Below are 22,023 nucleotides of genomic sequence, written 5' to 3'. Positions count from 1 at the left end.
AAAATATAGAATGCTACCCCAAAAGAAAGTGGATCTAACCAATCAAAGACTGCTGAAATTCTGGTTAGCATTCTTTCAGACATTTGTCTGTCTATCTGTCTACCTATCTAGCATCTATATATATGTGCATGCGCACACACATATCCGTGCATGTATATTTGAATATGTACTTTTACATAATTTGGTTCATACTGTACATGACCATCTTGAGCCACCTCTTTCACTCAACAATAGATGGCATTAACATTTCTATGTCAATGTATTTCTGCACCAACATTTATAATGACCACAAGGTATTCTATTATATGAATGTATCATAATTTATCTTACCCAATCTAATATTGATTGACAAAGGTCTAAATTGTTTCTAATCTTCCGGTGAACACCCCTGTGCATATATCTTAGCACATATGTTTGGGGACTACTGATGTGTTCATTTAAAATTTTGATACATATGGTTAAAAAGTATTCTATGAATAAAGGGTATACATAACCCCACCATTACCCTGAAAACACTTGGTATTTTCTGTTCTCTTTTTTTCCTTTTTGCCAATATAATGTGTGAAAAATAATCAGTTTGTTTTTGTTTTATTTTTGGTAGTAGTTGTTTGTTTTGTTTGTTCTCTTTGATTATTGCTGAGACTGGTGTTTCTTTTGTTTTGCTTTGTATTTTTTTTCTTTTTAGAACTGCTTAGAAGAGGTATATTTTAAATAAATAGTTTTATTAGGCTTCATGAAGGGTTGATTTAAGAACCTGGTAAATAAGATCCACATTTACTGCCTTTCCAAAATACCATGGCTGTGTGAATAGTTTCATACTTTCTAATTTCAATGAAAATGATTCTTATGTCCTTTATATAAAAAAAATACAAACCCAGTTAGAAATATATATATACACACACACCCCTACATATACTCTGCATGCATTCATTCATATAATTTGCATGTGCACATATACATACATATGCAAATGAATTTTCACTTCATTAAAGGTGATATAAAGGTGATGAAAGGATTGACTTTCAATCTATTCTCCTTTAAAAAAGAGAGAAAATAAAGAAAATGTAGCTAACATTCTACTTTCATTTTCAATACTTTAAGAAACGTGGATTCTTTCTTAAAAGATTAAATAGATCCTTCTTTATTTTGAGAGTCATAAAATAGCCAATCATGGCATGAATAAATTGGATAAGAAGTCAAGGGCACATTAGAGAAACATGAATGAATTATATCCTTAACTTAAAGACTTTGCTTATTACACTGTTGGCAAATTCATTCAAAGAATTCATTTATCTATTAAACTACATTTGAAAGAATGAATCTATCAAGTCTTCTGGGATGACTGGGCATGACTGGCACGACTGGGCATGGGATCACTGGGCATCGTTCCCTATGCTTCCTTTCTAGTTCAAAACACTTAGGCTTAGAGATCCTCTTCCTGCTGCTTGCTGAATTTTGTTGTTGTTGTTGTAATCTCATCCGGTATTTTGCTCACATTTCATTATTATCTTTCATTTGCATTATCGTCTACTAATATTTCCCCAGTTCCTGTTGGAGATTATGTGACTTAGTGACACAGACCCTGTGGCCTAATCATTGCATGAGGCAACCAGGACCTTCCAACAGTTCAGAGAACCACTGTCAACAAGAACCTGCCTTTGGGGACCAAAGGCTCAAGTTGCAGTGGCCAATCTGTTCTCATCACTCACCACAGGGCTTCTCCTACGGTATAGGGAGCCAGGGAGAAAAGATTCCTATAGATATGGAGAAGGAGATTGAAGGTGGAGAGTATCCCACTCCAGATGGATCCCTGGTCCCTGTGGTCTTCAGTAGGAGGTCACTGGACAGATAGCAGAGTCCCATTCCCTTCTTGGCACATCCCCTTACAATTCATTCTCCACTGAGCAGCCAAATACTTTATTTTTAAATGTATGTTTATATTTTAAAACATAAATCAGACGCTGCTGTTCCTTTGTTGTTTACCCCACAATTGTTTTCCACTGCTCTTAGAATAAAATCCAAACTCCTTACATGACAATTGGAATCTGGCTCCTACCATTTTGCCTTCCCTTCTATCTCTCTAAATCTCCTAATGTTTTCCTACCTTAAAGTCATTAGCCCTGGCAATTTCTGGACAACTCTTCTCATAGGGATCTCATTCTCATCCTTCATTCTCAGTTCAAATGCTACTCACTCTCTATCACATCATCCTAGTTACTTCCTTCATAGCATTAACATAGTGTAACAGTAATTACGTAATTACTCTGTTTATTTTGTTGGCTTATGATGTCACTCTTCCCTCAATGAGAATGTTAGCTCCTTAAGGGTAGCCGTGTCTGTCTTGTCCACTGCTCGATACCCAGCACCTAGTCGTATACCTGGTGGGTGCTCAGGATAAATGTTTGTGTAATGAACAACTGAATGAGTGCTTAAAGATGCTTTAGGGGATTAAACCATATCCCCCACAAAATGCACATTCAGGTCCCAACCCCTGGACCTGTGGGTATGCACCCATTGTAAATAAGATCTTTTCAAGATGTTGCCTCAGTTAAGGTGTGGCCCAACTGAATCAGGTTGAGTTTTAATCTGGATTACTGGAGTCCTTTATAAGAGAAGGTGAAAGACAAAAGAAGAGAGAAGCCCTGGGGAACAATCAGGAGCTGGAAGCCAACAGAACATGGAAGTGAAAGAAGACGCTGCCATGTGCATTGCCATGTGGTAGAAAAGCCAAGCAACCCCAAAGATTGCTGCCCAGCCAGAAGATACTAACCTGAAAGGACGCAAGCCTTCTAGCCCCTGCAATCATGAATTAACAAATTCCTCAATAAATAAAAATACACTGTTAAATCACCCCCATTGTATGGTACTGCTTTTAGCATCTAGAGGCCTAAAACAGATACCTATACCCTCTGTCCTAAATCACACTTAGTGGCCATGAAACTGAGATCCTCAGTGCACTCTCCTCTTGTGGGAAAACAAGTGTCCTGCAATCCAGGAATTTATATTTTGAGGTTGGTTCTTAAAGAACAAGACAGAGGTGTTACGATAAATGTTTATCAACAAGTTCTCTTAAGAGGAGAGAGAAAGCACTAATGAAAATGCTATCACCATGACCACTTTCAAGGTACCAAGGTGATGTCACTTCACTGGGGTTGAAAAGAGATACAAGCAATCAGATCTCAAGAGCCAGTAAGAGCCAGCTCCAGCATCCTGCTGGGTGAGGGGAATTGTTAAGTGTGGGAAAAATATTAAAAATATTAAAACTTGTGATTCTGTTATGGTAAGGTAAATCACTAAGATTTCAAAAATTTAGTAATCCAAAGAGCAAGTTTCTTTCTTTCTCAAATAACTATTCAGGGCCAAGATTCCAAGTTGGCAGAAAGTGTGTTTCACACAGTCATTCAGGATACAAGCTGAGTCTTTGCCATCTTAAATATATGACTTTCCAAGTCACTCTGGCCATCATTGTCAAGACCGTATCAGTCCACAAGACGAAAGAAGAAAGAGCATCAAGGGAAGTTCATTGGGTGTTATATGGACCAGTCTTGGAAGTGACATACATTCCTTCTGCTCATATTCCCCTTGAGAACTAGTCATCTGGTCCTACCTAAACCCAAGGGAGACTGAGAAATTATGTGAAACTGGGAAACCATACTGAAGAAATGGAAAGCAGGTTCTAGTGACCAGCTAGCAGTCTCTGCTACTCTCAAAGATTTTGAGGAATTAGGACTACCAGAGAAAATACAGACTGCCCAGTTAAATTTGAATTTCAGATACACAGCAAATAATTTTTAGTATGAGTGTGTCCCAAGCGATATTGGAGCATTTCTCGGTTATTCATTGTTATTCTGAAAAGTATTATTATTTTCATTGTTTATCCAAAATTCAAATTTGACTGAGTGGCTTGTACTTTTACAGGCCACATGCTATGAAGAAGTGATTCAAGGATAATTCCAGGTTTCAGACTTGGGTGAAATGGTAATTGATAATATTATGTGGAGGGAAGGAAGATAAGTTCAGAGTAACCAAACACCTATAAGCTAAAATGTCAGTTCATTCATTTAAAATGGGACATGCACCTGGTAGTATTGACTTGTACTTGTCATTGGTTTAGGTCACTTTGGGTACTTTCAGAACAGTCCAGTCAGGAAATAGTGATCACAAATCAAGAAAATAAGAGAGAAACAGTAAAATTAAGACAAAGGATTTGTTTAAATATGGGAAGATCTTCAAGACACATTAAACAAAATAAAGCAGGATGCAGATGAATTTGTACAGCATGTGTGTGTGCACATGTGTGTGTAAATATATGGAAGGAAATGCTAGAAACTGGTAACTTCAGTGGGGGACAATGGAAGGAGAGAAATTAATTTTTCATGGTATTGCTTTTCATATTCTTTATTTGGTATCATGTGAATGTATTCATCATTCAAAAAATATTTTTTTTTAAATTAACATCATTCCCTACTAAAAGGAACCAGGTCTCCTAAAAGAAATGGCTGATTCCAAGGCTGTGGCAGGGAAAAGAAAAAATAAGCCTGGAATATCTTATTGTGTCAAAAAATAAAGATGAGCTTTAAAAAATGATGGAAACATGTCGAAAGGACACAGGAGCTATATTGAAGGCATTACCACTGCCCAACATGGTTCAATTTAATCATCAAAATAAATAATAGTAATGGATTTTAACCCATTAGAGTTAAAGGAGAACCCCTGAGTCTATACTGATATAAACACATACTAATATATGTATTAACACATAGTTATATGCATACCTTCATAAATGGGGGAGAAGGGAAAATCATCCCTTAAATTAGAAGGCCAATTACTAAATTAGACAGAATGATTGAGTTAGAAAATTTTCATTTTGCAATAATCTTAGTAATAATTGATACAGGCAAAAAAAGTCCTCAATGGATACTAAAACTAGTTGGTGAAAATTTCATGAAGGACAGAATATTTACATAGTCTGGGAGTATCTCTCCATAAATTACTTATTAATTATGAAGGGACAAATAGTAACTTTATAGTTCCTATCCACATCCTTGGAAACAGGGTAAAGAAAGGGAAAAGGGAAGAGCATAAACCCTTCTTTTAAGGAGACTTCCCAGTAGTACCATCAACCAGTTAATTCGTGGACACTATCTTAACTAAGAGATCAAAGTTAACATCAACAAAGATGAAAAAAACCAACATCATGGGCCTCCTGATATGATGCACAGAGAAGGAAATAACATCATTTCTATCTATTAAAATTAACTTACCAAATATCCTATTTCAACATGAAGAAACCAATAGAAAAGTAATTATGAACTCTAAACATCCCACTATACCATATATGGTATCGCAATAAAAAATTACCCCGAGTCTTCTCATTGGGGTTAATATATTTTTTCCTAAAAAAAAAAAAATGTGTTTTCCTGCCTAAACAAGCACAGCCTGAAGTTAATCATAAGGAAACATCAGACTAACCTAAATTAATGGTCATTCCACATAAAATAACTTGTCTGTACTCTTCAAAAATACAAAGGTAATGAAAATCAAGGAAAAGTTAGTTTCTAAATGTAAGGATACTAGAAAGACATAGCAACTAAATGCAATGGATGATTTTGGATTGGATCCTGGAATGGGAAAAAATCAAGTTATAAAGGGCATTAGTGAGACAATTGACAGATTTTGAACATCTAATTCATATTATATAATAGTATTATATTATCATTAAGTTGGTGGTTGTTTAAGAGAGTCTTGCTCTTAAGAAATATACACAGAAGTGTTTAGGAGTGGTGGGGCACAATGTCTGCAACTTAATCCCAAATAATTCTTTTTAAAAACAGCCAGTAATAAAGTAATCAGGGCAAATGTTAGTGAATTTCGGTAAAGGGTATGTGGGAGTTCTTTACACTATTCTTGCAATTTTTCTATGAGTATGAAACTTTACAGAAAGTAAATTTTACAAGAAGGAATAATACTCATGGATAGGAAGACAAAGTATTCTACAGATTCAAGGCAATTCTACCGAGACAGCAGTATATTTTGCAAAAATGGAGAAACCAATTCTTGAATTCTTATGGAATCACAAGGGGCACAAATAGCCAAATCAATATTGAAAAAAGAACAAAGTTGAAGGTCTTACACTTCCTGGTTTCAAAACTTATTACAGGGAAGCAGACTTTGCCCAATGGATAGGGCATCCGCCTACCATGTGGGAGGTCCACAGTTCAAACCCCAGCCCTCCTTGACCCATGTGGAGCTGACCCATGCACAGTGCGGATGTGCACAAAGAGTGCCATGCCACACAGGGGTGTCCCCCGCATAGGGGAGCCCCATGCGCAAGGAGTGTGCCCCATAAGGAGAGCTGCTCAGCACAAAAGAAAGTGCAGCCTGCCCAGGAATGGGGCCGCACACACAGAGCGCTGACACAAGATGACGCAACAAAAAGAAACACAGATTTCCGGTGCCGCTGATAAGGATAGAAGAGGTCACAGAAGAACACACAGCGAATGGACACAGAGAGCAGACAACTGGGGGCAGGGGGGAAGGGGAGAGGGAAAAAACTCATTACAAAGCCATAATAATCAAAACAGTATGGTACTGGCGTAAAGAAAGATATATAGATCATTGTAATAAAATGTAGAGGCCAGAAATGAACCCACACATCATCTATAGGCAAATAGTGTTAAAATGAGTGCCAAGCACATTACATGAGGTCTCTTCAGCAAACATTGCTGGGAAACTGAAAGCCCATGTAGTCCATGTGCACATCATATACAAATAGTAAAAGAGAATGGATCATGGACCTAAACCTAAATGCTAACACCATAAAACTCTTAGAAGAAGGGATGGGGGAAACTTCAATAACATCATGTTTGGCAATGATTTGTTAGATAAAACACCAAAAGCATGAGCAGCAAAAGAAAAAAATAGATAAATGACAGTCAAAATTCAAAATGTTTGTACATCAAGGGACATTACCAAGAAATTGAAAAGATGCCAAATAGAATGGGAGAAAATATTTGGAAATCATTTATATCATAAGGGTTTAATATCCAGAATATATAAAGAAATACTACAACTCAACAGCAAAAAAGACAAGCAAACCAATTAAAAAATGGACAAAAGACTTGAACAGGCATTTCTCCAAAGAAGATATATGAATAGGAAAAAAAAAACACAAAAAATATGAAAAGATGGTCAACATCATTACTCATTGTGGAAATGCAAATCAAACCACCAGATGCCATTTCACACCTACTAAATGGCTAGTATTTTAAAAATGGAAAATTACAAAGTATTGGAGTAGATGTGGAGAAATAGAAACACTCATTTACCAATGGTGGGAATGGAAAGTGGTGCAGCAGCTGTGGAAGACAGTTTGGCAGTTCCTCAGAAAGCTAAATTTAGAATTCCCATGTGACCCAGCAATCTCTCTACTAGGCATATACCTAAAAGATTTGAAAGCAGGGATTAGAACAGATATTTCTGTCTGTTCTAACCCATGTTCATGTTCATTTTTCAATTGCAAAGATGGAAGCAACCCAAGTATCCATCAACCAATGAATGGATAAACAAAATGTAGTATATATTATTATATACAATGGAATATTATTTAGCTATTAAAAGGAATGAAGCCCTGATATCTATGACAACATGGATGAAACTTGAAGGCATTATTCTGAGTGAAATAAGCCAGACACAAAAGGACAAATATTGTATGGTCTCACTGATGATATGAAATAATTAGTATAAACAAACATGTAAAGTTAGAAAATCAAATATAGGTCACCAGGGGCTGTGGTGGGGGTAGGAAATGGGGAATGAATGCTTAAATTGTACTTTTGGTAATGGATGATGGTGATGGTAGTACAACATTGTGAATGCAATTAACAGCACTGCATTATATATTTGAATATAATTAAAAGGGGAAATTTTAGGTTGTGTATATGTTACCAGAATAAACATTTTTAAAAAACCTAAAGGACTGTACAACACAAACAGAGAACCTAATAATGTAAACCATGGACAATAGTCATAGTAAAATTATAATAATATTTTTACACCAGCTCTAACTGATATACCACACTAATGCAAGGGGTTAATAATGAAGTGGGGGGTGGGTATGGGAACTCTATTTTCTGTATGATTTTTTTGTAAACCTACAACTTCTCTAATAAAAAATAAAAATAAAATTTAAAATACCACAAAGAGATACCATTGCACACCCACTAGGTTGGCTTTTATTTTTAAAAAAATAGGAGTGGATTAACAAGGGCTGGTGAGAATGCAGAGAATTTAGAACTTTTGTACATTGTTGGTGGGCTTGTAAAATGGTGCAGCTGCTGTCGGAAACCATTTGACAGGGCCTCTGAAAGTTGAACATAGGATTACTATATGACTTGACAATACTGCTTCTAAATTTATACACCAAAGCATTGAAAACAGGGACTCCAATAGATATTTGTGTTTTTTTTGTTTTTGTTTTTGTTTTTTCTTTTTTTTTTTTATTGACTTTGTAATAATATTACATTAAAAATATATATGTGAGGTCCCATTCAACCCCACCCCCCACCCCCCCTCTCCCCCCCCCAACAACACTCGTTCCCATCATCATGACACATCCATTGGATTTGGTAAGTACATCTTTGGGCACCTCTGCACCTCATAGACAATGGTTCACATCATGGCCCATACTCTCCTCCATTCCATCCAGTGGGCCCTGTGAGGATTTACAATGTCCGGTGATTACCTCTGAAGCACCATCCAGGGCAGCTCCATGTCCCAAAGACGCCTCCACCTCTCTCTTCCTGCCTTTCCCCATACCCATCGTCCACCATGTCCACTTTTCCCAATCCAATGCCACCTCTTCTATGTGGACATTGGATTGGTTGTGTCCATTGCACCTCTATGTTAAGAGGAGGCTCAGATTCCACATGGATGCTGGATGCAATCCTCCCATTTTCAGTTGTAATCACTCTAGGCTCCATGGTGTGGTGGTTGTCCTTCTTCAACTCCATCTTAGCTGAGTGTGGTAAGTCCAATAGATCAGATTGTAGGTGCTGGAGTCTGTTGAGGCTCAGGACCTGGCTATCACATTGTCAGTCCAGAGATTTAAATCCCCTAAATATATCTTAAACCCCAACATTAACTGCACCTCCAGCACATTAGCATGAAAGTCTTATGAAGGGAGATCCCATCTGAGTCCAGATTCATCACACATAAACACCATTTCCAAAGATGGGCTATCTGCCCTGGTAGTTAACCTCATCGGCCATGACCATAATTCCCATGGGTCTCTTTAGCCCTCAAAGGAACCAATATCTGGGGGTTGTATCTGCTTTATCTGTCTCTCTGACTCTGCTTAGTTGTGCATGAGGGCAATCCTTCTGCCAGCCTCCAGACTCTTTTTTAGAAACTCGTAGCCATATAAACTCATTTCTCCTTTCCATTTCCCCCTTACTTTAGGTCAAACAGCATTTTAAAGTCATGGTATTTTATGTAGACATGGATATTCTGCTGATCCGCATTGAACCTTCCGTATAAGGTCCTTTTCCAGTTGCATCATCAGTTGGTAGTTGATAGTGGTCCCTCGTTGCCAGGGAGGCTCATCCCCGGGTGTCATGTCCCATGCTGGGGGGAAGGCATTGCATTTACATGCTGAGTTTGGCTTCGAGACTGGCCACATTTGAGTAACATGAAGGCTGACAGGAGGAAATTCCCAGGCATAATGTTGCTCTAGGCCTTGTTCTTATTTTAGGTTTATCAGCTCACAAGTATAGTCATTAGCATCAGGGGCTCACTGTTGAACCCTCACTCCCTCCCGGTCCCCGCCACTGTACCTGGGAGACTGTCGCTGCTCCCCTAGGGACCACGACAGAGCACCACTGGCCAGGAACCCAGTACCCCCCCTACTGTGGTTTTTAATTGTTGCCACTATGAGTATATCCAAACATTACCATGCACCCTGGACATATGTTCTGTACAGCTCCCTCCAATAGATATTTGTACACCAGTGTTCATAGCAGTATTATTCACAATAGCTGAAAGGTAGAAGAAATCCAAGTATCCATCAACAGATAAATAAATAAACAAAATATGCTATATACATACTATGGAATATGATTCAGCTAAAAAGGAATAAAGTTCCAATACAGGCTACATTATAGATGAACCTTAAAATAAGCCAGACACAAAAAGACAAATATTGTATGATTTCATTTATATGAAATAACCACGATAAGCAAATTCATAGAGACATAAAGCAGATTACAGATTACCAGGGGCCAGGGGCAGGAGTAGCACTGCAGGGGGGAATGGGCAGTTAATTGCTTAATGGGGAAACGGACTTTGGCCCAGTGGTTAGGGCGTCCGTCTACCACAGGGGAGGTCCGCGGTTCAAACCCCGGGCCTCCTTGACCCGTGTGGAGCTGGCCATGCGCAGTGCTGATGCGCGCAAGGAGTGCCGTGCCACGCAAGGGTGTCCCCCGCGTGGGGGAGCCCCACGCGCAAGGAGTGCGCCCGTGAGGAAAGCTGCCCAGCGTGAAAAGAAAGTGCATCCTGCCCAGGAATGGCGCCGCCCACACTTCCCGTGCCGCTGAGGACAACAGAAGCGGACAAAGAAACAAGACGCAACAAATAGACACCAAGAACAGACAACCAGGGGAGGGGGGAAATTAAATAAATAAATAAATCTTTTTAAAAAAAAAAATTGCTTAATGGGTACAGAGTTTCCCTATTTGGGGTGACAAAAAAAATTTAGGTAATGGATGGCATGACAATAGCACAATATTGTGAACATAACTAATACCACTGAATTTTACATTTGAAAGTGTTAAAATGTGAAGCTTTTTAAATCAAATTTTAAAAAAGGAACAACATGATCATGAGAATTATTTCTTCAGGCTATGGGGGCTAGATGAACATCCATTTCCATTCTAGATGTATTTCCATGTAGATAATGTAATGCAGCCACCTCCATAAATCATATGCAGTAATTTTTACTCTTTGCCTCTTGGTTACAGATTTTCCTTTAGTTAACTGATCTTTTCTTCACACCCTCACATTATAATAGTTGTATTTCAATTGACTGAATCAAAATTTTCTTTTTGTATTTTACATACACATGCATATATGCACACATATGTATAATTTGAGATTTTTTTATGATTAGGTTCACTTGGATATAAAAGAATTCTTCCGTTCTCCCTTTGTGGTTTTAAAAAAATAGAAGTTTATTTTCTCTCATCTGAAAAATGAAGAGGTAGGCAGTTTTCAGGTAGTATGCCAGTTCCATAATGTAATGTGCTCCTTCCAGTTCTCAGCTTCATCATCCCTAAAGTGTAACCTTCATTCTCATGGTTCAGAATGGCCTCCAGAGTTCCAGTCATCACATCCTCATTCCAAAAACATTATGGGGAATTAGATAGAGAGGCACTCGCTCTCCTTCAGACTTCTCAGAACTGCTATTTAACACTTCCTCTTACATTTTGCTAATTAGAATTTAGTCATACGGCCCCACCTTTCTGCAAAAACTCGGGGTGCTATCACTCAAGAAGGAGAAAATGCATAATGAGAGTTTTGTTCTCAGCAGCACACCAGAAGTTTCTTTGAGGATGCACAGTAAATACAGCACATCTTCTAGTTAATACACATTTTACACCAAGATTTAGGAATAAAACAATTTTATTTAAAACAAACATTGATGTGGTATGGTGTGGAAGCCCAAATATGCATTGATTTTTATGGTGAAACAGGAAACAGGAAAGAAACCTGTGTCAGATCCGATGGGCTAACCAAGCTTGAGAAGCGCCTCACTGCCCTGCACAGCGCCCCCTGTACTCTTCAGCCTTGTCATTATATATTGACTCAACAATTGCAGCATCTACTCTCTTTGGAAACCATAACCTTCTAGACCCAAACTATATTTACTTTTAACTATTGATTTTACAGGCTGTCACTTAAGAAAACTTTGTATTTAATAGAAACGTTCTGTTGTGTTTAAAAGTTTGAAAATAAGTGGTGTGTGGTATCAAACCTTAAGTTTCCACTTGGAATAGAGTTTCTATGGAATAATATTGTTATTACTGCTACAAAATATAATAGTTCTTTCAGTTCACAAAGGTTTAAAAATATCAACTGGGGGAGTGGAGGTGGCTCAAGTCATTGGGCACCTCCCTCCCACATGGGAGGTCCCAGGTTCGGTTTCCAGTGCCTCCTAAAAAGAAGATGGGCACACAACGAACAGATGCAGAGAACAGACAGTGAGTGCAAACAGCGGAGGGGTGGGGGGTGGGAGGGGATAAATAAATAATATAAATCTTAAAAAAAAAAAGGATATCAACTGATTTGCAAGAAGGGTTCTCCATCACATAATTCTATGTGACCTTCATGGTTATATTTATAATCTAGATGTTCTTTGATGCTAGGCTTCTAAACAGTGCTTCCCACAGACAAATCTCTCAAGGGTAGAACTTTTAATTGTATTGTTACATGAGGCAGATGAGATTCTGTTATGATGTCAGCTTGAAGGCTGTGGTTTCACCTTTAAATAAAGCTTTGGTAGAATTACTACATATTTTGGTGTTTGCCCATAAAATTATTTTACTATCCAATGAAAACTTTAAGAATATCCTTGGAGGACTGTCAGATTGGTTCTAGACATCGGATGGTGAGCATGCAAATGAGTAGGAGATTTGGATACACATGAAAAACATATCTCCTGATTTTTTAACATGTAGATATACAAGGCCTACATCAAGGAATGCCAAATTTTAATTATAATGAGATAAACTGATTATTATTTATATGGACAAGTAGCTCAGAAATTGACTCTCTAATGTCAACAAAAAACTGGGAGTTAATTTGCTCTAATCCTAACACACAGCTTCCTAGGTGACTAGATGGGAAAAAGGAAGTGGGGAGAGAGGACGATTGAAATATTAGATATGGAGAATTTCATTTTTAGTAGCTTGGTCTCTTATAAACAGATAACACTTATCCCAAGCAGAAAAGGAAGATGTGGAACATTGCATTTGCCACACTGGAGAACCAGATATTTAAACATGGAAAAAAAATATGTCTGGAACTATTCTGAGAGTCAAAGAAGTTATATTCTTTGGGACCCAAGCTCTAGTTCTGTGATGCTCCTGTGGCTAACACAGCTGGAGCTGGCTGAGACCAACTCACCCCAGTCAGGATTCAGCATAGGGCAGGAAAATCATCAACTTTCTAGTCAGCGTTAGGTGAAGAATAGCGGATCTGAAAAAGAGTGTTAGGAAAATACTGACTATAATTTATACCACTAATGAATTTCATTGTTGTAGTTCATTGAATTTAAAAGAATATACTGATTTCAGTGATGTTAGAATGTGGGAGGTGGAGATCCCATATATCTTAGAGTTGATGGCATGTGACAGATGAGGATTGGACTGAGGAACACATTACCTTAACTGGAGAGGAAACCAAAGAGAAATGCATGTTAAAACATAATGACAATTATTTTAAGTTAGTGAGAATGTTGTATCAATTGCCATATTTGGGGCAAGATTGAGGCCTGGGTATCTGCTCAGGACCAACTCTAACCAGGTTAGTTACCAGCTTGAAGTGGGACAAGAATCCATTAAGAAGGGGATCTGTGCCAGTATCGAAGCATTGTGAATTCATTAGTTCCCTCTGAAGTACTCATTCCTACCTATGTCCATAGCATTAGCTTTAGAGAGAGATTCAAGGAGCACATTTTCTTGTTCCCAAGAAACACCTTCAAGGCTGGAACCCAGCATGGTCACTTAAACTGAATGGTATGTTGTAGGGTTTTTATTGTTATGGGCTTCACAGACGAACTGGACATGGGATTTAAATAAATTTAGGTTACCATGTTAGGTGTTGGATTCTGTCAGCTGGAAACTGAAGATAACTCTAGTCAAAATGAATTCTTTTCCATCATGTTTATATTTATAATTACAGCATATTACTTTTTCTGCTTATTTGCTTATATTTTGAATGATTAGCTTTGCTATTGGTTTTAGCACTCTACATTTTCAATACTTTCAATTTTTCTGTGTAACAAAGAAGATCTATATATTGCTGCTTCAATATCAATAAAGAGGACCTCTGCTCAATAATGGAGCATTGTCTGTCTCCTAAATCCTATTCTCTAACCCGAAGCCCGGAAGATAGAATGTTCTTGATTGTATAACTGCCTATATTGTCCTCACATTGTAGGATTCATATTGTTGGGCACCTACTGTAGGAATGGAAGAACAGATATCTATGCCAGAAAGTCCAAGAAGACATCCCAGCTCTCTTTACCTGCTACACATAGAATCCCTGGTCCAATTTCTGTAGTGAGGAGACTACCTTGAGTAGAATGCTGGGTAAAGTAAGGTCTGGAAAGTAGGAGAAAGTGATAGGGTGAAATTGTAGTTTATTTGGCATCAGTATAATATAATTGGGAGTATTATTTTAGGAAAATTAGTTTGGTCACCACAGTGCAGAAAATGGGAGAGTGGGTAGTGACCTTGCAGTCTAAAAGCAAATCCTCACAAAAATAAAATAGTGAAATAGATCAAACAAAAAGTATATCAGAAAATGATGTAATACTATGAGGAATTCTCCAAGAAGGATTACTATTTACCGATATGCTAAACTCTATTTTGGGAATATTTCCATTATCTCATCTAACCATAACAATTGTATGAGATACGTATGATCACTGCCATTAAATAAATGAAGAAAGTACAATTCAGTGTAATTATGTAACTTGCCCAATATCACTTAGCTTCTTTTTTTAAGAAGGTACTGGGGATCAAACCGAGGACCTTGTATATGGGAAGCAGGTGTTCAACCACTTGAGCTCCCCATCAATTGGCTTTTGAGTAGGAAAATTGGGCTTCAAATCCAGACCTGACTAACCCCAAAATTAGTCCTTATACAGACAATTCTTATTATTTGTACATTCCATGTTTGTGAATTCTCCTTCTAAGTAAAATGTATTTGTAACCCCAACATCAATACTCATGGTGCTTTTGTGGTCATTCATGGACACGAGGCAAAAAAAAATTTGAGTTTCTGTAAGCACCTGTTGCTAGCTGAGGTCAAACAAGATGATGCTTTGCCTTCTTGTTTCAGTTCTCATACCATTAACAAGTATTCTTTTTGCAGTTTGCATACTGACACTTTTTTTACATGTTTGTGCTTTGTTGGTGATTTTACTGATTAAAAATAGCCTCCAAGCACAGAGCTGAAGCACTGTTTAACAAGAAGACTGTGATATGCCTTACGGAGAAAATATATGGGTTGGACAGTTTTCATTCAGGCTAGAGTTATAGTTCTGTTGGTCATAAGATCAATGTTAATAAATCAACAATATATATTATATATGGTATTTTTACATGAAAACACACATAAAACAAAGCTATATATTCATGAGTTGACAGAAGTGTGAACAGAGTCTAGCAGGAACTAACCCTACATTTCCCCGAGGGGCAATGATTCAGCATTTGCTAATGGAATGTTCATGTCAACCTTAGCAAATATAACTACTGCAAATTACAGGAATCAACTATACTCTGAAAACTACCAAATGTTGTTGAAAGAAATTAATAAGACCTAAATAAATGACAAGACTTGCTATGTTTACAGATCAGAAGACAAAGTTTTGTTGGATGGCAATATTCCCCCAAATTGATCTACAGATTCAGCACAATTCCTATGAAAATTTCAAATGGCTTTTTTGTTGTTGTTGCAGAAATTGATAAGCTAATTCTAAAATTCATTTAGAAGTTCCAGGCACCTAAGCTAGCCAAAAGAATGGGTAAAAGATCTGAATAGACACTTTTCCAAAGAAGATAATCAAATGGGCAATATGGTTGTTTGGAGCTATGTACCCCAAGAAAAACATGTTCTTAACTTAATCCGTTCCTATGGATGTGAACCCATTTTAAGAAGGACATTTTGATGAGGTTAGTTCAGTTAAGGTGTGGCCCAAACCAATTAGGATGGGTCTTAATCCTATTACTGGAATAATACTGGAGTAATAGGATTAAGCAGAATGAAATTCAGACAGAGAGAGAAAAAGCGATGGGAAACAAGAAACTGGGTTCCCAGGAACCCAGAAAAGAAGAGAGATCCCAGGAGAAGTTGCCATGTGCATTACTATATGACAGAGATCCAAGGACAAAGGTTCGCCAGCAGCTAGCCCCAGAACACAGTCTTTGGAATGAAGGCATTACCTTGATGATTCCTTGATTTGGATTTTTCCTAGCCTCAAACCCATGAACTAATGAATTCCCATTTTTTAAGCCATCCCATTGCATGGTATTTGTTTGAGCAGCCACGGAAACTAAAACAGCCAATAAGTACATAAAAAGATACTCAGCAGCATCACCCATGAGGCTAACATAAATCAAAAGCACAATGAGATACCACATTATACCCACTAGGATGACCATAATCAAAAAGAGAAAAATTTTGGTGAGGAGGTGGAAAAATTGGAATCTTTGTACATTGCTCGTAGAAATGTAAAATGATGCAGCCATTTGGGAAATAGTCTGACAGTCCCTCAAAAGATTAAACACAGTTACCATATGACCCAGAAATCCCACTCCTATATACATACCCAAGAGAAAAGAAAACATACGTCTACACAAAAATTTGTATGCATATTCATAATAGCCAAAAAATGGAAACAACCCAAGTGTCCACCAACTGATTAATGGATAAATAGCATGTGATATATTCATACAATGGAATATGAATACATCCATTAAAGGAGTGAAGTACTGAAGAGAAATGGCTGTCTCCAGAGCCAGAGCTTTCACCACCTTCAGAGCCAGGCCCCTCAGCCTTGCCTCCGCGTGTCCCCTGCCCCACCAGGCAGACTGAGAAGAACTTCAAGCAGTGCCACAACTTTCAACAAAGGGTAGATGTCTGGCTTTTCCAAGAGCAGCATCCTACCAAAGTCCCAGTGATAACAGAAAGTAACAAGGGTGAGAAGCAGCTTCCTCTACTGGATAAAACACGATCTGCTTGTACCAGATCATGTCAACATGAGTGAACTAATCAAAATAATTAGAAGGCAGCAAAACTTACCCTGCAGCACATCCACACCCACGTCTTAGTTGTGTACTATCTCTTTTCTTGTTTCTTTTTTTTTTTTTCCTCATGTTCAAAAATACTTAATTCACTCAAAATTTCATACAAATTATCTTGGTTTCTAAAGCAGGGGTTCTTAACCAGGGGTCCATGGACCCCCAAGTGATCCATGGAAAGGTTTCAGGGGGTCTGTGAGCTTGAAATGAAAAAAAAGTCAACTTATAATCTTTATTTTTCTGACCTCTAAATAAAATCTAGTATTTCCTTCACTTATGAATATATGTAATAAATAAATTACAGCAGTATTCATTTCACCTGACTGACAAAGGTGTCCATGGAACAAAATGGTTAAGCTTCAGGCATTTAGTCCAGGTACATTACTAAAGGAATATATTAATTCTTCTAGTACAGTGGTGTTTCATACTGTTGACATTTGCATACTCTGGAATAATTTAGAAGGAAATGTATAATGTTCACAATATTCAGAAAAGCAAGCAAAAGTTCAAAGAACCTGCCCGGTTCTTCTGAGATGGTCTTAGTCAGCTTCATAAACATGCATTCTACAGAACAGTGAGCAAATGTTTGAACACAGTTTCCAAGATAAAGCACATTTTCTCATAAATAATGAAGTCTTTTTCTCAGGCACTTCAGAAGTATTCAAAAAAATTTGTTTGAGCATATCTCTTAGAATGTATTTAATCTGGTATTTCAATAGACTTAAGGTTTCCAGGGCTTTACAAGGGCCAGATTTTATTTGAATTACTCAGAAGAGAAAGTAACTGTCTATTGTTACCAATAAAAAAGTGTATTAGTAGCCAAAGGGGTGCTGATGCAAAGGACCAAAAATCTGTTGGCTTTTATTAAAGGTATTTATTTGGGGTAAAAACATATAGTTACAAGACCCTAAAGAGTCCAACTCAAGGTTGGTTTCTCACCAAAGTCGGTTGCCACATGTTGAAGCAAATTGGAGGGCAGTTTCTGCCTGGTCTCTCCTTCTTAAGGCTCCATGGGCCCAGCATGTTTCGTTCTCAGCTGTAGGCTGGCATAGGGCTTGTCTTTCTTCCTGGAGTGACAGGATCAAAGTTCTCTCCTCTTCTATATCATGACAAAGTTCTCTCCTCTGACATCTATGGAGCTCTCTCTTTCCATGTATCTACTTCTGTGTGCCTTCTTGTATGGGCATCTGTTTATATCAGCCCACCAAGGGAGCAGGGACTCATCGCTGAGCCACATCCTAATGATGTGGTCGAATCAAAGTCCTAATCTTGATTTAATCAAGTAAACATAAAACCTTTGAATTTAAAACAGTCAAAGGGTATCATATCCAGAGGAAAAGACCAGTTTACAAATATAATTAATATCTTTTTTGGAATTCATAAATAATATCAAGATACCACAAAAAGTATCCACTGTATTCATCTCTTATAGAAACAGAAAAATATAACATTTCCCCCCCTTAGAATAATATATATGTGTATACATGACTTAAAGTTCCATTGTACATAGTCAAACAATAAAATCTGAAAACCAACATGAAATTCTATAATTCCCATGTTAATATGTTGAACCTAAGACCAAAATATGAAAACTGCTAGGGTTTTCATTAAGAGACAAAACAAAAAGCTTTCTTACATACGTATAAACTAAATGTGATAACCTCCAAAAGATTTTCAAAAGTATAATTATTACCTTCCAGTTTAAAATTTTTTAATTCTAAGTTTTTTTAAAATTCTATACACAAACCACTGGTTTGACCAGACCGAAAAAGTCAGCAGTAAGCAGGGTCCAAAGAGGCTGATGATATTCAGTTCTTACATGTACAACTCTTTCAGGATATATCCCATAAAGTACTTTATTTTACAACTTGCCTCTCTTATAAAACTAAAGGCCCACTTTATTACATAAGTTTTATATAGTGTAAAACCAGAACTGTATGCAAAATACTGTACCTAAATGTTTCTAAATAGTCATGTTCCATTGTTTCATCTGTGGTTTCTAGAATCTCTCCTGTTTTACTGGAATTAGATCCTACTAATTCTTTTGTTTCATGGCAGTCAGAATCACTACTTAAAGAGCCTGTATTTTCACTACCTACAGAATGTAAATCTTTCTCAGCTTGAGACAGACCAGATTCCAGATTCCTCCATTTGGTCATTTTCCTCAGAAGTGTGTTCATTCACAGTGAAGTCATCACCGGATTCTTTTTCTTGATTTTTTCTTTCTGGAATCATTTCTCTTGATGTCATAAAAGACTTTCCTTCCTCCTCCTCTTCCTCTTGTTCATCCTCTTCTGAACAGTGCTGCCCAGAACAACTACTTTCTTTGTCGTTATCCTGAGATTAAGATGATGCTTCTGTTCCTTCTACTGTTACTGGAGAAATTTCACTGGCAGTTGTTTGACCGGCAGTCTCTCTTACTTCACCTTCTAAGTCAAATTTGAGTCTTTTTACTTCATGCCCCTCAGCTTCCACAGCATCCTCATGTGGAAGTTTGTTTTTCGTAGGGCTCACTGAGGAACTTTCTGATCCAGATGTCAGGGAGTCACTCTGATTTCGTCCTCATTTTGCTATAAGTTGGACTCTTTGCTCTCTGTGCTCTAAGGCAAACCATTTTCTGTCATGGGAGCTGACAAAGAAATTATATGGCCTGGTTATTCCAGGCCCATTTATATTAGACCTCTCAATATAACTTGGTGAATTTCCAGGAAACATAATACCATTTATTCGATTCAAACTACTGAAATTGTTTTTCTCTGAAGAAGGATAAACACAAATAACAACCGTCACCTTCTTTTCTACTCCTCTGAGTAACTTGTCTGTTCCTGTATAGTTTCTGTTTGGATCTGTTAACAATTCACATAGTTGCTGAATAGCACAAGGGATACCATTAAATCCAGTGACAATTTTCAGTATTCTTTCCTTTGTTTCCTGAAAGGGAATATATTTGACATTAGGGTTGGGAGAACTTGGTTCATGAGCTGAAGTTCTAAAATCATCCATCACTTTCTCCCGTTTGAAAATAAAATAGCCTTTAAATTTGGACCACTGAATCGTTGTTTCTCCCATCTTGGCTACATGACAAAAAACTGATCCAGGACAAGACAAACTTCCTTTTTCCCCCTCTTCTCCAAATCTTTCAGGGAGCCACATCAGGGATGTGGCTCAAGCAGTTGGACACCTGCCTACCACATGTGAGTTCCAGGTTTGGTTCCAGGTACCTCCTAAAGAAGACGAGCAAGACAGCAAGCTGATGCATCGGGCTGGCACCGCAAGCTGACACAAGATGGCACAGTGAGGAAACACAATGAGAGCAACAACAAGCAAGAAGTGGAGGTGGCTCAAGTGATTGGGTGCCTCCCTCCCACGTGGGAGGTCCTGGGTTTGGTTCCTGGTGACTCCTAAAAAGAAGAAGACAAAAAGAGAGCAGGCAGTGAGTGAAAATGAGTAGGTGGGAGGGAGGAGTAAATAAAATAAATCTTTTTTAAAAATAAAATCTTTCAAAGCCTCCTGCAGCCTCTCGACATCCATGGCTTCAGGAGTCCCTCCCAGCCTCTGCCTCCCTCCGCTAGTTGCTGGTCTCGCAGGGACCAGAACTCTCCCTCCCTCCCTCTCACACCCTCCAGCACACAGACGACCAGGGTGTGGGCACTGAAGGGAGCCAGGGGAAGTAAGCGAGAGCAAGACTGAGAGCACGATGCCACCAGCCCTCCAACAGGGCGCCCGAATGTCACCCTGTGCACCTTCCTCCACCGTCCTCACAACTGCCTTGCCCCACCACGACCTGGGTCATCTTTCTTAATAAACTCTCGCCTTATTAAACTGGCACATCTCTGAATTTTTTCTTGCGATGAAGCCAAGAATCTAGAAACCCAGAACCCAGAGCATTCCATGAACATATTTGGCAAGCCATGGAGGAGACAAAGAAGCGAGAACACTCCCTGACACCCAATGAAAACTGGTGAGTTCAGGCTTTTATTCAGAGCCTGTCTGTGTCCTCTTTTTTTCCCCTTTTACTAGTGAGATCCCTCCAGACTCCCACCCTTGGAGATGTGTCCCTTCCTCAGTCCCCTGGATGCCCTAAGATTCCCGTTAATCCATTACCTCTGAGACGTCCAAGGCCGTTTGCTCTGCAAGCCACGGAACAGTCTCTAGCTTCTTCATATGCTTCTTATTGTCTGGTTTAATTACAAAATTGTTACTGGCAGTGGCCATAAAATAAGCTCTCTCTCACGGCCACTTCCTAAGACCTCTGCAACAGTAGGCAGAGAGAAGGGTCCCTAGCCAATCCCTTTCCCAGGGAGGAAGTCCAACTCCGTAGCTTCTGTCTGGGAACAGAACCCAGACGTCTCCCAAGACCGCCATGGCCCTGGGAATGCCCCGCGAGCAAGGCTCCGAGTCAGAACACTGGGACAGCGAGCAGGGCTCCAGACCCCCGGGACGCTGGGCCAGCGAACAATGTCCATTCAGTCAGGTCTAGGAGTGGGATGCCACTAAGACTGCTGAACACGTTTTCCTCCCCTGGGATGACAGGCAGCTTCTCCAGCATTCCAGCAGATTCCCCACTGGGGCCTTGTCAGGAATTGGGACAACCTGCATACTGATGTCTCAAAAGAAAGAGGCTAATCTTTTCCTGCCATGCCACGTGGCTGCAGTACAAATTAGAGGATGGCTGAGAGTGGCCTCTATATGAGACCCTGAATTCCAGTTAAACCTCCTGTGTGAGAGGAAAGGAAGGGATAAGGAGTTCTGAGGGCCAGAAACCGTGTGATCACAAGTCTACTCAAAGGGATGAGGAAGTACACTACCAAACTGGTCAATTATAATAAGTTCAGGGAAATTACTCGGAGGCAGAATCTAGAAACCCTGCGTTATTTCAAGGAAAGCTGGTTGAGGCAATAAAAAATACCCTCTGGTAGATCCTGACTCTAAGAAAGAACAA

General features: G+C 38.7%; 1 pseudogene; it reads right to left on the bottom strand.

Annotated features, from left to right (window-relative positions):
* Positions 1 to 18,978: 18,978 nt before the first annotated feature.
* LOC101438104 (serine/threonine-protein phosphatase 4 regulatory subunit 2 pseudogene) lies at positions 18,979 to 20,134 on the bottom strand (annotated as a pseudogene).
* Positions 20,135 to 22,023: the final 1,889 nt, after the last annotated feature.

The sequence above is a fragment of the Dasypus novemcinctus genome, chromosome 1 (genome assembly GCF_030445035.2).
Source record: "Dasypus novemcinctus isolate mDasNov1 chromosome 1, mDasNov1.1.hap2, whole genome shotgun sequence".
NCBI lineage: Eukaryota > Metazoa > Chordata > Mammalia > Cingulata > Dasypodidae > Dasypus > Dasypus novemcinctus.
The sequence above is the reverse complement of the archived record's forward strand: the minus strand, read 5'-3'. Positions and strand labels throughout refer to the sequence as shown.